At 35.0% G+C, this 17,933-nt stretch overlaps 1 protein-coding gene across 2 annotated transcripts in view; it reads right to left on the reverse strand.

The window, feature by feature from the left end:
- Positions 1–17,490, reverse strand: part of LOC126829672 (protocadherin-11 X-linked) — a 42,255-nt gene extending 24,765 nt beyond the window's left edge. Inside the window, exon 1 of one of the 2 annotated variants that reach the window (XM_050559697.2) lies at positions 17,375–17,490. The gene's annotated coding sequence lies outside the window, so the exon portion shown is untranslated. Of the gene's footprint in view, positions 1–4,298; positions 4,404–17,374 lie in introns of those variants that run through there. The other variant, XM_050559696.2, reaches the window with a different exon arrangement.
- Between the last annotated feature and the right edge of the window lie 443 nt (positions 17,491–17,933).

A 17,933-nucleotide genomic window follows, 5' to 3' on the forward strand; every position in this document is an offset into this window, starting at 1 on the left:
TCAGCGAGAGAAGAGAGATTAACATCCACTCACATAAACTTGGTTATTTCGGGACTAACATGGTTCAATTATTTCCAAAATTTGTTTCTGTATAAGGAGCGGTCCTTAGAGGTGGAGATAAACCACAAGAAAACCCTTAATGTTGGACCGGCGACGGCGCTACAAGCTGGGAATTGAAACCAAGTCATTTGATTCAATAACAGACATGATTATCTAAAAGGCACATGTTAGATTATTGGGTCACCCAATCCCCTAAAGGGAGTGTTATAACCCCATGGAAAGCAATATTAGTTTTCTCAGATATATACGGAATTTTTATGATCATAGAATTTAGAATAAAAAGAAAATTTATTTTTTCAAGTTTTTTTTTTGATAAATACAAAATTTTGTTATTGCAGAATTGAGAGTAAAAGGAGAATTTGTTTATTATAATAAATACAGTATTTTACTTTTATAGAATTTAGAATAAAAAGAAAATTTGTTTTTAATGTTAACCTTTGACACCTGATATTACTGTATAATAAAATGAAAGTTGATACGTGACCCTGTCGTATCTGGTAGATCTTGTTTAAAGGGCAGGTGATCATCTTTTATCTTTATTAAAGTCATAAATCACCATCTTATTATACCTATATATACCTACTCATCATATACCTGTATCTATATATACCTACCTGTATCTATTCTATATGACACCTCACATATCATTGTCAGGTGTAGTAGTAGTATCTCTACCTGAACGAGTACGTAGGTAAATAGGTAAAAATGTTGAAATAAATCTAATGGATTGTTTTTAGCTACAATTTGATCTTGTTTAATTTTACCTTGCAGACTCATTTTGTTTATTAATACCTGTAACGTCTTTAAAAGAAGAGAGAGAGAAATGGGGTTTAATGTCCAATCAACACAAACTAGGTCATTTTGGGACTAACATAAGGTCGCTTGTTCAACCTATAGTGGGTTTTTTCCGGGTCCTACGGTTTCCTCCCACAGCTATAGACCCCTACATGCGAATTATTAAAATAAAATTAAACCATATGTTAGTCCCGAAATGACCTAGTGTTTGTGTCGAGTGGACGTAAAACCCCATTTCACTCTCTCTCCCTCAATTAAATGTCTAAATATTCCTGTGGTCACCAACTAAAGGTACATAAAATGACATCATTACAACAGATTTTTTTTATTCAATTCTGGTATTTTCATTGTTTGTTGGCAATATTATCTAGGAATAAATGTTTCTAATTGTCCTATCATTTGTTTTGTCTGCATCCTATAGAGCAGTTTTCCTGCATGATCTGCTAGATATGATATTGGGTAAATTGTAGAGCAGTTTTCCTGCATGGTCTACTTAACATAAAACTGTGAAACTGCCAGTGGTATCTTAGTGGATGTTTCTATGGTTGAGATCTATCCCCAGAATATTCGTTTGAACATAAGTATTGAAATTTTGTAACAGTCTCTAAAAGTATCTTATATTTGTTTGAACATAAGTAAAAAATCTGTAAATAGGCGAACAGCCCTTCCAGATTTCTCTCAGCTACTCTTCAGGCTTAAATGGGGATGTGCGGTGGCCCTCTATATATAGTGTCGGTGGGCACCGGAGCACATGTGACATCACAGATGGACCAGAATTGATCTTTGGCACTGGAGTCGATTATTCCGAAAAGTGTGCAAAGATATTCGGCTAAGAAATTTGCCGTCATGATTATGCTAATTAACATTGACTCAAGGCTCCTAACCCTTTTGAACTTTAAGTTTAAAGTTTTCTAAACTAACGAGGGCTTAAAAATAACTCTGTTGAGTTAAGGGCGTGTATGCACTCATTTTTTATTAGATATCGCCGTGGGGGTACCACAGCTAAATTAATTGGGAACTCGTCCCTGTTTTTCATATTCTGCCTTGTGTTAGGCTGAGAATTAGGCTACTATTTCGCATACTTTGAAAAGTATTGAACATAAGTATTTAAAGTTTGGAACAGTCTCTAAAAGTATCTAATATTTCTATCATTTGTTTTGTCTACAACATGACGAGCAGTTCTCCTGTCTGGTCTACTAGATATAAAATTGACCGTATATCGTGGTAAAATATTTTGGTCTATGTCTTGTTGAGCAGTTTTCCTCCTTTGTCTACTAGATATGACATTGTGTAAGTGTCTGTAGAACTTATTGACATGCGTTGGTCTACCTTTCCCTTTACACGATATTAATCCTAGCAACTTTTATCTGATATCATAGTTATTGTTCCACCTGTCTGCTAGGCTCTATCGATATAATATCTCACTAGTCTTTAAACTCCCATTTTCCTCTTAACTTTAAGTATTTAATGCTTCAATAATCACTGTGTGTTATCTGGACGACAGAGTAAGAAGACTGGTCGTTGGATATCAATAGAGAGAGGAGTTATACATGCCACGGTTGTTGGTCTGTGGGTGTAGATAGGGGTGATAGTAGGCTATAATATCATTTCGTAAGATACTATCAACCAACATGTTAGGGCTAGAGCAATAGAAATTTCAGTCCTCCGGGGTGTCTTGATGAATTAATAGCCACTTAATTCCTGTGTAAAATGTTTTGTTTAAAATTTCATAAAAATTTTATTTTTTGAAATGTAAATTATTTTTTTTTCCTGTAAAATATAGGAAGCAATATATATAAATAGGTGTTGCTGAAAAATCCAATCTGATTAAAATACAGATCTATATTTCGTTTCATTTTTTATACTTTCGATGGCCTACACTATATGAATTAGATCTGACCGGTTATAGTGGAAGGTCGCGACAGAGGTCATACAAGCGATCTTTTGACCGTATGATGTCAGACCCTATGATGTTGATGTTTCAAGTGGATTACCCACAGTTCTGTGCACCTCACGCCAAAAACTCGCCGTAACAGACCGTTTCATTGGCTAATCCCTCACATCATCCAGAACAGGGGTCATATAACAACTCTGCCAGATCGTAGTGTAGTAAAGACAAGTAAAACGAAATTTTGAACTTTAAAATACGAAACGAAATAGGATCTGTGTTTTAATTAGATTGGGATTTTTACGCCTACTTGTCAGTGATCATGTATTATGTCGACACTCTGTACATCCGTCTATAAACAATTAACTTGTGAATGGGATAAAGGCTTCAGTTTTTTTTGGGTTTGAAGTAATATAAATTTATTCATGCAAGTAAAATAAAATCAAGAGAGAGAGAGAGAAATGGGGTTTAACATCCACTCGACACAAACTAGGTCATTTCGGGACTAACATGGTTTAATTTTATTTACACAATTCGCTTGCGCGTAGGGGTCTTTAGCAGTGGGGGGAAACCGGAGGACCCGGAGAAAACCCACAAGGTTGGACAGGCGACCCTACTCCTTGCCACGTACAACCGAAAATAAAATCAAGTTAGTGGTCGTAAGGATCAATTTTTCAGAGCAACCAAAATGACTAAAATAAGATCATGGTGGTACTTCAACAACTGTCATTAAAATTGAAAACCAAAATTATTCATTTTAAAATTTTGAACTTTAAAAAACGAAAGGAAATAGGATCTGAGTTTAAATCAGATTGTGAGAAGTCCAATTAGTGGGTGGTGTAGAGGCCGTTATATCTCATGCTGGGATATAAAACTTATTAAATAACTCACGCTAGGATACGACTTGTAAACTTATTAAATATCCATAATACACTTGACACATGCTTATCATGTTATTAAACATCGTAAATTATTTTATTAAATTCATTCCTTAATCTCTATCACTTTAATAAATTTGATTTATGGTAGGTTGATCATTTAAAGGGAATACTGCCCTTGGGGTACTGAAATTTGGCTGTGTACATTCAACTTTTCCAATGAAGTTGGAATTTATAGAAATGTTATTTTTCTACTCTCACAAAATTTCCTCATAGAAACAGAACATCCCTCTTAATTTTCTCATAGAAACAGAACATTCTTCAAAAGTTGGTATCTATAATACATCTACAATTATATATTTGATTTAGTTCCCAGAGTTTCAAAAATTCGCTTGAGTGTAGGGGTCTTTAGCAATGTGAGGAAACCGGAGGACCCGGAGAAAACCCATAAGTTGGACAGGTAACCAGATTCCTTGTCACGTGCAACCAGGGAATTGAAACCATGCCACTTAACTCAATAACAGACCTTATGATCCATTCGGCCACAAAATATAATGAAGAGTAGAACGCAACACATTTCATTTGTTATATCATGCATACATTTTAATGTAACCCACAGACTATCCACAAGAAATACAATCTTAAAATATTGAAATATTATAATTGACAAAACTAACCTCATAATATTACGATAATTTAGTCCAGTGACAAATATTAGACAATAATCAACCAAGACATCCCATCACTATACCACTATCACATGTTGTTTAGTCCACATCCACAAAAAATATAAACATAAATCAACTGGTCCTACTACATCGTTTGTACCTTCATGTCTCTAACCTTTAATCTCTTTAAAAACATCAGAGATGTCAAACGACCCGAACATTCGTACTCTCCAGTCGCCAGGACTCGATACAGATCTTATTTCTTATTGACAATGGATAAAAAATGGAGGCAACGAAATAAGTCAAGATTTGTATTTTATTTACTGGCCCAATATTTATTTCGGAGTTGTTTAATCTTTTGATCCCATTTATATTTATTTTCACTCGATATTGTATAAACGTATCGAGAACATTTTTTTTTACGAGACCCCAGTACAAAGAAATTCATGACATAGATCGTTTTTATCTGGATGCCGTGATAATCTATCGAGATCAGATATAAAATTTATTTCGTAAACATGACTCTTCAGGAAATATCCATCACAAAGACATAATTTGCTGCGGAGACATTTTTTGCTTCATCTCAGGCCAAAATATTGAATTCCGAGTCCCGTGACGTATATGAATCATTTATACGATTTCTTTGCGTATTGATTTCATCAATTCAACCAGAAATATGAATTAAACGTGAAATTCTTGACGATGGGAATCTGAAAACATTATCTCCGCCAAGCTGAAAGATCTCATAAATATAAAATTCTTGATAATAGGAATCTGAAAAGATCAAACTTTCCCCAAGTTGATAGATTTCATAAATGTGAAATACTTGACGATGAGAAAACTGAAAATTAAACTCCCTCCATTTTCAAAGATTTCATAAAGGTAAAATTCTTGATGCTGAGAATACAAAAACATTAACTCCAACATACACTAGGGACTGGGTATCATTATTATTATTATTGTTCGATTTATATAGCGCTTCATTACACGTGAAGTGTTTCTAAGCGCATATCACAAACATATACTTCAAACACACAGAAACAATCAAAATCAGGAGAACATAATTAAAAACAATTAAATCATTCAGATTTGATGAAAAAAGGAAAGAAACTGAGCTTACCATCTATAATCTAATACACATATTCAGTTAATAGATTGCCATGCAGAAAGTATTAAATACCATCAAGATTCATCAAATAATGCCCAGTTTGTGCTACCGTTCCTAGTGATATAATTGAACATACATATGAATTTAAAGTTATTTTAAGGGATTTTAAATTGTCTGCTAATTAGAAATTTGTAGAAATTGAAACAGTTAAAATATCAGTCCAAAAATAGATCAATTCCTTTCAGATCAATAGGATGATCTCGATGATATAAATGGGAAACGATCAAAATTCTTTTGATGGGCCTCTTTTGATCAGAATAAATCCTAGCTTGGAGATTTTCTACTGGAGATATTTTCATTTTCATGTTTTCTTAATTAAATGTGGATTAAGCCGTGAAAAATTTGAAAATTTCCCCAAAATGCACCCTGACAAGGAGTAGGGTCGCCTGTCTCATCTCCTGGGTTTTCTCTGGGTCTTCCTGCTTCCTCCTACTGCTAAAAACCCCTTAATGCAAGCAAATTATTGAAATAAAATTGAAACATATGTTAGTCCCAAAATGACCTAGTTTGTGTCGAGTGTTAAACAAACTCTCTCTCTCTCTCTCTCTCTCTCTCTCTCTCTCTTCTCTCTCTCCCCCCAAAATACACTTATCCAATATGGCCAACAGTTAAAATTAGAAAGTGGAAGCACTTTCTTTTACTTTATCCCCAGCTTCAACAGATTTTTAAACACAAAAGCAAAGGTTGTTGAAATCTATTTCCAGCGTTATTTTACAACAAAGATTAAAAATTTCAGTTGTAAATTACTCGCTAACAAGATGAACACTTTAAACAAATATTGACGTAACTGCTTTTAATTTAAGCTTGTTGTTTATTTTACATTTTCTGGAGTTTTGTAAATAAAAGACAATTAAAACAAGATGAAGATCAAAGAGGGCGATGTTGCTGGCGGACAACTAATGGCATAGGGTATTACGTATTATGATGTAATACCCTAATGAATGAACAGATCAACCGCAAACAGCACAAGCCAAAACTTGACAACCAAAATATTGACCATCTTTTAAGCATGTCTTCTTTCTTTACTTTGAAGACCAACTTAGAAGTCATTGTTCATTCGTGGAAAATAAAGGCTTTTAAAAACTTTTTGGTAATTTCTGTGTTTCCTTGTTATAAAAACTCTAGCTGCAATCTGTACTTTTACCTCATAGGAAGCATTATTCAACAAGAAATTAAAGGTTATAAATTATACAGGATTTCATTTTAACAAACAACATCACAAAAAGTGCTGTAACTGGCTATTCATTATTTCATACACCATGCATCCTTTAGTTGTTTTTCCGTGCTGGGGATATGGTATTAAGTATAGAAATTGAAATGAAAATGAAATGGGGTTTAACGTCCTACTGTTCTGCTCTGTTCTGGGTTAATGAAGATGGGCATACGCCAAACAGTGTGCTATGAGGGAAATTTTGCCTGGACAGCGGGGTGACAGCCTACTCTTATATCGAATTCCAACTGCCAAGGGTTCTTTAATGTGCACGTTTTTCATCCAATCCAAATGACTAGACAGCTGTCTTTGTCAGCTGTTTACAAATAATTTACTAAAAATGTTATTTCTTTTGTTAAAATTAAAAGTTTAACTTTAAAAGTTGATAGCAATTAATGTCTTGAAAAAAAAAAAGATGATAAAATTGAAACCTTCACACCATTACTCCAAGTTTTATATTGTTGTATTCAAGTTTTAACACCTGTAATTGACCTGGAGAGATTAATCAACAATAGGTGTTTATTTATATCATCGTGTCTTAAACTCAGTGTTAAAGTGATTAATTAAACATTGAAGGTAAGTAACAAAACAGGTAAATAATTTTACAAGTTATCAATTAACCCTAATCAGGTTTAATTTGTTGTTTTAAAATCCCCAGGGTGCCACCAAGTCTGACCATAGACTTAAAATAATATTTTGGACATCCTTGTCATGAAGGGTTTTAAGTGTATTACTATTGTAGAGAACCTGTCAAGATTTTTTACCTGTATACCTGTAAATATTTAGATATATCTTTTTAATATGATTATTGTCAATTGTTAATCTATAATTAGACATATCGTCTTGAGGATCTAAACAATTCCATAATTCAAACCTGATTAAGTTTTAATATTTTCTGAGGATATAGAAATTTACACAATTTTTAATAGTTTCTGAAGTTTTAGATTTTCTGAGGTTATAGAAATGTGCAATAATTTTAATATTTTCTGAGGTTATAGAAATGTACAAATAATTTTCATATTTTCTGAGGTTATAGAAATGTACAATAATTTTCATATTTTCTGAGGTTATATAAATGTACAAATAATTTTAATATTTTCTGAAATTGTAGAAATGTTTAATAAATATAAAGTTTCTGAGGTTTTAGAAACTATCTGGGAAATTGTTGTGACAAATAAAGTTTTATTTATTTTTGTTTTAACCAATAATATATTCTGGTTGAGATACAGGTTTATTTCATAATTCACTAAAACATCAGATTTTACAATTTCAACCCCAAACAGGCAAAAATCTCTCTATAAAACTGCCATTCATTTATTGTGGGGGAGGAAAATAACAGGTCCAAAATCATTCATTAACTTCATACTCTGGACATTTTGACTCTATTTTTTATAGGTCAACATGAATAAGGAGAAGTTGTTGCCTATTTAGCGATATTGCCACCTATTTCATTTTGTCCCATTCAAATCACTAGATAGCCTTTTCAGTACCACAATCCCAAATACCGAACTTCAAACGTCAATCTATTACCTCCTCCTGTTTCATCTATAGATTAATGAATATATATAATTATAGATATAACAGTTTTATTTCGGATCAATATCCCCCACCCCACCCTAATGACGAAATCTACCACCTCTTTCTGTTCATCTATAGAATAATAAATAGATCTAATTTTAGATAGAACAGTTTTATTTAAAATAGCCTGAGTCTCTAAATCAATAGCGGGGGTTGGATGGCCGAATGGTTAGCACATGCGCGCTGTATCATAAGGCCTGTCATTGAGTCAACTGGCATGGTTTCGAATCCCCGGTTGTACGTGACAAGGAGAAGGGTCGCCTGTACAACCTCATGGGTTTTCTCCGGGTCCTACGGTTTCCTCCCACTGTTAAAGAACCCTACGCGCAAATTATTAAAATAAAATTAAACCATGTGTTATTATTGACATAAAATTAAACCATATATTAGTCCCGAAATGACCTAGTTTGTGTCGAGTGGACGTTAAACCCCATTTCTCTCTCTCTCTCTCTCTCTCTCTCTCTCTCTCTCTAACTCAATATCATATAACTAACCACAACAATCTTTTAGTTAGAAATATTCGTAGGATTGTTAGTGTGCTTTAGTTTAAAATAGCTAAGTCTCTAACTCAATATCATCCAAAGTCTTCGATATTGAAAACACGATTTATTTGTCAATTTAAATCAACATTGATGTTGTGATCTTACCGGAAAAATATGGACTTCTGATATCCAATATTTAAGACAAAATAAACATTTTACAATTGGTACACGAATCGTGTACCATAATGCATTTCAGCGCCATTTGTAACAAGGGGCTCGAAGAACGAGGCTAGACATATTCCACAAGTCATGTCAAGTCAATGGCGAGCATGTGCAATAAATACTATCGGTGTAGACTGGAATAACCAGATAGAGATTGCCATTCAATTGAGACCTCTGTCATATTTCGTCGAATATAACTGATTTGAAATTAGAGTAAATACAGAAACGATTGAATGTAAATCAGTTTGTATACATTCATATTACATTATTATATGCGTTGCTACCCATTTGTGTCAATATCTAGCTAGGTGCCAGCGATTTAGCTACTTTAACAATCAATATATGTGCATTATAAAGAGTTATTGTACTATATTCTTACCTCAATATCCGTGCATTATAAACATATTCTACATCAATCCAAACATATTGATTCCTGATCATTGTAAAATATACCTTCCATACTTATCTAATAGATCTAACCCTTCTATACTCATCTGATGCATCAAGTGATAATATTATAATTAAAGTGAGAAGACTTCATTTATAGCCCATAATTACATCTCAATGCATTTTCTATATCAAGAAATGCTGACATTTCTTTAATTTGATTTTTTTTTTTTTTTGAATTGATCAAAAATATAAAGTATCATCCATTGACACATCTTTTGGGATTTGGAGACTTACCTGAATATCGTCAAGCTCACACATTGTGTAAATCATTTTTAATTTTAAAAGGACACAACGCATTGTGTAGAGAAATGTTATTTTGGGAGTAAGACAGGAATACACCATGCTTGTGTTATAAGATAAATTTTGCCCGCCAGCAGCGTTTTAGCCCATTCTTCATCATGTACACTGGGTCTTGTTTTTTTTGGTCCCATCTGATTGACTAGACATTGTTCCTTGACAAGGCCTCATTCCTACATCATTGATCAGAGGAAAACTGGCTATAAAATCCACGATCATCAACGCGATTGAAACAACACAGGGATGGGATCGTCTGGTTGTCTAGAGTGTCTCACTTCTCGCTCTAGCTGACCGGTCACCTCTGACTTGCGGCCGTGGTTTCCATCCCTGGTGTGAGCGTATGTGGCTAGGAGATAGAGGTATCTTCTTAACCTCGCAGGTTTACTCTGGGTACTCCGGTTTCCTCCCACAGAAAGATCCCTATGCATAAAACAGAATAAAACAACTTGTCTGCGATATCACCCTACGTTAATCACTAACAGAAAAAGAAGGGATTGAACTTCGGACATCATGGTTGTTGAGCCAGCCCCTTACTCACTGAAACTCTGTGGCTCTAAGCGTGCAAGGCGTGGGGGAGTGGAGTTATTGTAGTAATTGTACTCACTTTAAACTAGAATAATTATCTATCACATTCCGTACTATAATTGCATGTTATATAAATGTTTATCATTCTCTTTAATATCTAATTGACGGTTTATTTTAACTGTAGTTTATGTATTAAATCGATGAGTTGTAATACAGTCTACATCTAACGCCAATAAATCAATGATTCTACAGGTAATATTCTATAACTGATCAATGAATGTAATAGAAACAGGCATGCACCTACATATATATCAAAATAACGTTAAAAATAAGAAATGTGTGAAGGATTGCCGCCGATTTAGCCTCACTTCATGCTAATCCTGTATATGTATTAGCCTAAATGAGCAGAAATCTTGACTTTATAGACTGCTCTGGTAATCCCCCAGACTAAACGCCAAACTTGACACAGTGTTCGCCCCGGACTCCCCCCCCCCCCCCTGCTCAAATTTCTGAACATTCCCTGGTTTCTTCATGGACAAGACAATGTCTCTCATCCCACAAGTTAACAATACTATGTGTAAAATGTACATGAGATTAAAGCCAATATCCAGAATCAGGAGGTATCTTACTAAAGATTCATGTGCTAGAGTTGTATTAGCACTGGTCATATCTCGGTTGGACTTCTGGCTGGCATTCCAGATTTCTCCCTCAACCGTCTTCAAGTTGTACAAAATAACTCTGCTTGACTAGTTGCCAAGTCATCTTCTAGAGATTATGTAACAGAAACTCTTAAAAGTCTTCATTGGCTGCCTGTGAAAGCCCGGATCGACTCTAAAGTGCTATCAAATGTGTTTAAAGCTTTGTTTTCGGATGCTGCTCCCTCCTACATGAAACAATTATTCACATTCTACAAACAGGAAAGACCAAATCTTTGTTCGTCCACAGATACTACTTTACTATCTGTGCCTGCATACAAGAGACTCAGAGGAAAATTATATTTTCCTATAAATGGTGCCCATGTGTGGAATAAGCTACCAAGATCAATTAGAGCAAGTTCAACTTTTGTTAAATTTAAATCGGAGTTAAAAACACATTTGTTTAAATATTATTACAAACTTTGATGTGACATTTGTAAAGCGCTCAGAAATATCACCGGATATAATGAAGCGCTATAGAAGATGAATAATAATAATAATAATGATAATAATATGAAACTGATGAGAACAAGAATAAACGAATGGACAAAAAATAAATGTTTCAAATTTAAAATATTCACCCTGTCATATAATAGGTAATTTTACAACATATATATATATTTTAATCAACCTATTGATCGGATCTCCAGGAAATTATGAATAAAACATAGATTGTTTTATATATACAGTAGTGATACAGTCGTATACCATCTATAGTAAAACGATACCTATCTTCCTTTAGATGTAGGTGGTCAGTAGATCACCTTACTAATGATAGTATATTTCTTTACCTTACAATTTAATGTTACAGTTTATAATTTTATTTTATTGTCCATTGTCACACTGCGTCGTCCATTGCTACAGTATGTAATTTTATTTTGTCGTCCATTGTTACACTATGTAATTTATTTTATCGTCCATTGATAACATATTATTACTGTGTTATTAGCAGAATAATAACATTATTCATGATTGTAGGCGTGTAGCCATGTTTTTGATGTCGTGAGATTTCTACAGCCTCTTTTGAAAGAGACTTGTCCTAATAAAAACTTTCCAAATAGGGTAAATTTCACCAGTTTTCCCTTTACAGAGAGACAGAGAGAGAGAAATGGGGGTTTAAAGTCCACTCGACACAGTCATTTCGGGACTAACATATGGCTCAATTTCATTTTAATAATTCGCTTGAGCGTAGGGGTCTTTAGCAGTTGGAGGGCCCGAAGAAAATCCACGCAATTGGAAAAGTGACCCTACTCCTTGTCACGTACAACCGGGGAATCAAAACCACGCCAGTTGATTCAATGGCAGAACTTATGATGCAACAGGCACGTGCTAACCATTCGGCCATCTTCCCACCACCCCCTTTACAAAGAAGTTAATATCTTGATTTATAGTTGGTCGGGGAAAACCATACTGATTTCTTTAAGCTTGTTACTTACTTGCCATGGATGTCATCTAGCTGTGAGACTGACAAGGAAAGTGTTCCTAGTTTTTCGGAAGGGCTACAAACACCCCTACCCCCCACAACATGGACATTTATGTACACATATAAGAAGCCTTGCCAGTTGGAACTGTCTGGAAAAAAACAACTATTTTTTTAAGTGACATATTTACTCTAATTTAATTCCAGACAGTTTCAATAACCTACCGACTCACAAACATAACTACTATCAAACAGAAATTGGACACACGGACGAGCAATGACATAATACGTCCACATGAAAATGTATGTGGATAAAAAGTAGTCATTTCTGGTTATTTGTCTGGGAAACTTAGGACCCTACAAAATGTTCCCAATTCATCCTTTCATCTCCTAAGTCACTTTCAATAAACCACCCACTCAGAATGTAACAACGAGAAAACTAGACTGAATACAGCTACCACGGGAAAATGATAATATTACGACGGCAGGACTGTGTTAATGCTGTAGATAAATAAACCGTTTTGTATATGTGAGGCTGGTTAAAAATCATTCACGACATCTAAACGTTTCACTTAAAACATTCACAAGGGAAGAACTCAACAAAAGTTACAGAAAAAAAATATAGATAGATAAATTGAATTATTTGCTTTTCTCATCGAGTAGAATGGGACGACCGTTTGTTCGATTTTTTTGTTGATTGTCCATGGTTTGTAATCATTGAATAGAAGGTTGGACTGAACTCGGTCGATCTTCCTTGTAGATTTAAACAATTAAAACATAAATAGATTAATAGGTATTCTGTCTCACATTTTATATAAAATCTCCGTTGAACAAGACCTTATACATCAATACAGTCAAATCAATTGTTATTTTTACCACTGTATAATTTTTTATTCAATGACTGGGATTTATTTAATTGATCATTATTATTGAATGGTTGAGAAATAATCTCTTCAAAGAGAGAGGGAGAGAGAGAGAGAGAGAGAGAGAGAGAGAGAGAGAGAGATATGGGGTTTGACTTCCACTTGACACAAACTAGGTCATTTCGGGACTAATATATGGTTCAATTTTATTTCAATAATTCGCTTGCGCCTAGGGGTTTTTAGCAGTTGGATGAAACTGGAGGACCCGGAGATAACCCACGAGGTTGGACAGGCGACGCTGCTCCTTGTTATATCCCAATTCATGCAATTTTAATAAATGGAAAATTTAGTTTACAAGTTATATAGTCAATACAAAAAATCAGAATTTTCAAATTAACTGTAGACGTAAAATCAATTTTTCCTCGGAATACGTGTTAAATGAAATGGTGAGTGTTTAACCTGTTGATAGATGTTTAAACAAGAAACATTATAAAACTCACAAGACGTGTAAATGTCATGTTGTTACGAACAAAATCTCCATTTTAAAATGTATTAACGTATAAATAAGCTTGGATTTATAAACATCAAACAGTTACATGAAAGTCGGCAAGTTTTAAACTTGATAAAAAAAACCATGTACAATCTGTCTTTTAAAGTAAAAAAAAAGTATAGTTTGGACTTGATTCAATTTGAAATTCGTGATATTTTTTGTGAAGTCGTGAGATTTGGTTAAATTAAATTGTTTGTAGTTGTTATACAGGTGAATTGTGACTAACAGGAGAATTTTGAATTGAAATAAAATGGGGTTTCACTTCCTACTCTTCATCAAATTGTCAATGGTTCTTTAACATGCACCGTCTTCCTTAGCCCAGTAGGAGCAGAACAGTAGGATGTTAAATCCTATTTCATTTCATTTCTTTTACATGCACACCAACGAGTAGGCCTACAGGTAATCCAAGCGTGGACCTTGGGTTTTTCAGGCCCTCTATCTATCTATCTAGGCCCTTATCTAGGCCTTCTGACAAGCGTAAACCAGATTGGAAAATCATAAGAATATTACTTGCGGAACATCAGGATTGAACCCAGTACCTTCAGGTCAGGGAACAAGCACCATACTCGCTGGGTAACCATGGCGACCTTGTTTTATATGCCTTTTAGGAATATCTGATGGCACTTCAAATGTTTGTGTGTTCCTTTGTTTCATATATAGTTTTTTAAGAGTGGGCCACAGTGCCACAAACTTTCCCCCATAGCACACAGCATGATGTATGCCCGTCTTCATTAACCCAGGGGATCACGGTGGCTAAGTGGGTAAGACGCTGGCTCGCTAGCCTTGAGGTCGGGTGTTCGATCCCTGCATTGGCCGAGAAAGTTCATCCGGATTTTCCGGCGTGGTTTCTCCTTGTCAGTGATGCAGGACGGAGTGCCTGATAAGGACAGCTGTCTAGTCCTTCGGATGGTACGAAAAACCGAGGTCCCGTGTACACATTGGCGTGCACGTAAAAGATCCCTTGGCAGTAAGAATTCGATATAAGAGTTTCCCTCATAGCACACTGTATGGCGTATGCCTGTCTTCATTAGCCCAGGTCAGGAGCAGAACAGTAGGACGTTAAACCCCATTTCATTTCATTAACCCAGTTCATGCAATACTGAATCCCTTTACATTTCATTTCTTATATATCATTCAATTTCAATTCTAATTTATCTACATTACAGGGATAAATAAAAATATCTGCAGAAAATTTGTCTTTTTCAACATCCCTCACATAAATCAAAAAGATGGCCAAAGTTTCTTTTTCTGAACAGAGTACAAGTTTAATGAGTTGAACCGAAAACGAGAAAATTAGTTATAAAAAAAAAAACTGTTTGATGTTGAGGTTATGTCAGGGAACAAATACATGAGTTTAAAGATGTAATCCTACGTGTGCTCGGGGCTATTTATCGTCTGATTGTTTACTTACATCTCTCTTCTGACAACACATCAGTTGTGTCGACTGGATAAAAGAGAGAAAAGGAATTATGACAATAACGCCCAGTAACGAGTAAACGCTCACGTAGCCTTTATGTGATGTAATCAATGTTTGGTGAAGATGTGTCAATATTGTTTTTAAGTTGTTCAGGTAATTCGTTCGTTTCACACTCAACAATTAACCAGCCTCACAGCTTCATATTGTACATAAATCTAATTAACGGAGGAATCAGAGAGAAACAGGGTTTAACATCCAATCAACAGAGCTTTGAGTGTAGGGAAACCAGAGAGAGAGAAAGAGAGAGAGAGAGAGAGAGAGAGAGAGATGGGGTTTAACATCCACTCAACAGAAACTAGTCATTTCAGGATTAACATATGGTTCAATTTTATATCAATAATTTACATTGAGTGTAGGGGATTTTAGCTGTGGGAGGAAACTGGGGGACCTGGAGAAAATCCCAGAGGGTAGAAAGACAACCCCTTACTCTTGGGCACGTAGAAGAATGGAATCGAAACCATGCCAAGTAACTGAGGAATCAAAAGAGAAAGAAATGGGATTTAAATTCCACTCAACACCACCGCCTTTAATATAAAGTGTTTTTTTAGAAATCCTGTCCAGTCAATTGAATCAATATTACAATATGGTATATATTGTCGCTCCAGGAAGAGAATGAGAGAGAGGGATATGGAGTTTAACACCCACTCAACAGAAACAAGTCATTTCGAGACTAACACAGGAAAAAAGAATTATTTTAATAAATCACTTGAGTGTAGGGTTCCTTAGCTGTGGGAGGAAACAAAACCAGAGGATCCAGAGAAAATCCATGAGGTTAGGCAGGTGACCACCTACTTCAGGTCACGTAGTAAAATGGAGAGAGAGAGAGAAATGGGGTTTAACATCCACTCGACACAAACTAGGTCCTTTTGGGACTAACATATGGTTCAATTTTATTTCAATAATTTGCTTTGAGTGTAGGGGTCTTTAGAGAACCCAGAGAAAACCCATGAGGTTAGGCAGGCGACCACCTACTCCTGATCATGTAGAAGAATGGAATCAAATCCTTGCCACTTTACTGAATGACAGACGGTATGATCTAAAACACATACTTTACGAACAACTAAACAACCGAACGACCCAACTCACAGTACCTAGGAATCATTCTCAAGATTTACATTTTAAACAAGAAATGTAATTTAGATGGGCACATGTCAAGCTGCGAAGTTTAAACGCCTTTGGGTTATTAAATAAATCAACCTTTTTTTTTAAAACAAAACATCTGCATCATGTAGCGTTTTAACATCAAGATTGAATTTTAGTGTGCTATGAGGGTAATTTTAGTGTGCTATGAGGGTAATTTTAGTGTACTATGCTATGAGGGTAATTTTAGTGTGCTATGCTATGAGGGTAATTTTAGTGTGCTATGCTATGAGGGTAATTTTAGTGTGCTATGCTATGAGGGTAATTTTAGTGTGCTATGCTATGAGGGTAATTTTAGTGTGCTATGAGGTTAATTTTAGTGTGCTATGCTATGAGGGTAATTTTAGTGTGCTATGCTATGAGGGTAATTTTAGTGTGCTATGCTATGAGGGTAATTTTAGTGTGCTATGCTATGAGGGTAATTTTAGTGTGCTATGAGGGTAATTTTAGTGTGCTATGCTATGAGGGTAATTTTAGTGTGCTAGGAGGGTAATTTTAGTGTGCTATGCTATGAGGGTAATTTTAGTGTGCTATGCTATGAGGGTAATTTTAGTGTGCTATGCTATGAGGGTAATTTTGCCCGGACAGCGGCAGTACGGCGCATTCTTATATCAAAATCCAACAGCCAATGGATCTTTTACGTGCATGCACAGGATCTCAGTTTTTCGTCCATCCAAATGACTAGACAGCTGTTCTTGAAAGACCCTCCATCTTGCACCTCTGACAAGGGGGAAACCACACTGGAAAACACTGGGAGTGAATCCGGGACCTCTAGAGATGGGTCAAAGTTTATTTTGAAAATAATAACATTTAATCTCAACTCTATTCATTATCTTGGTGAGAGTGCCTCTTTAACATTCATGTACTCTAATCGAGTAAACGGTCGATCTCGAACTCACAAACCTCAAAATCTTTAGTTTCCTAATTCAACGTTAAAATCCTGCACTCTTGGACAGAAACCAAATCACAGGATCACAATTAAACCAAACATGTAGCGAATAAACTTACCTTTGGCGTGCGTCTATCACAAACATGGAAAACATCTTTTACTAAAAGTTAACCATCAAATTGTATCATCGTCTGCCATCTCATTGATTTCTTTTAAACTTGGCTACAAATATTTTACCAACCAACCTGAACAAAAAAAAAAAATCAAAAATTCACATTTAACTTGGCTGCAAATACTTTACAAACTAACATGAACAAAAAAAAATCAAAAATTCAAATTAAACTCGGTTACAAACATTTTACAAATGAACCTAAACACAAAGCAAAAGGAATTCACATCATTTTGTTAAGTAGTGACATTGTCATTCATGTTATGGTCCAGGTGTGTAATTTCCAAAAACTTTTAAAGTTTACAGGTCATACTGAGATAACGTAAACTGCAAATTCTACTGATAAAACTTTTAAAGAGAATTTCTGTAACCATTTTAGTACAGATCAAGAAGAGAAGTACCAGATGATGAAGAGAAGTACCAGATGATGAAGAGAAGTACCAGATGAAGAAGAGAAGTACCAGATGAAGAAGAGAAGTACCAGATGAAGAAGAGAAGTACCAGATGAT

The sequence above is a fragment of the Patella vulgata genome, chromosome 8 (genome assembly GCF_932274485.2).
Source record: "Patella vulgata chromosome 8, xgPatVulg1.2, whole genome shotgun sequence".
Classification (NCBI taxonomy): domain Eukaryota; kingdom Metazoa; phylum Mollusca; class Gastropoda; family Patellidae; genus Patella; species Patella vulgata.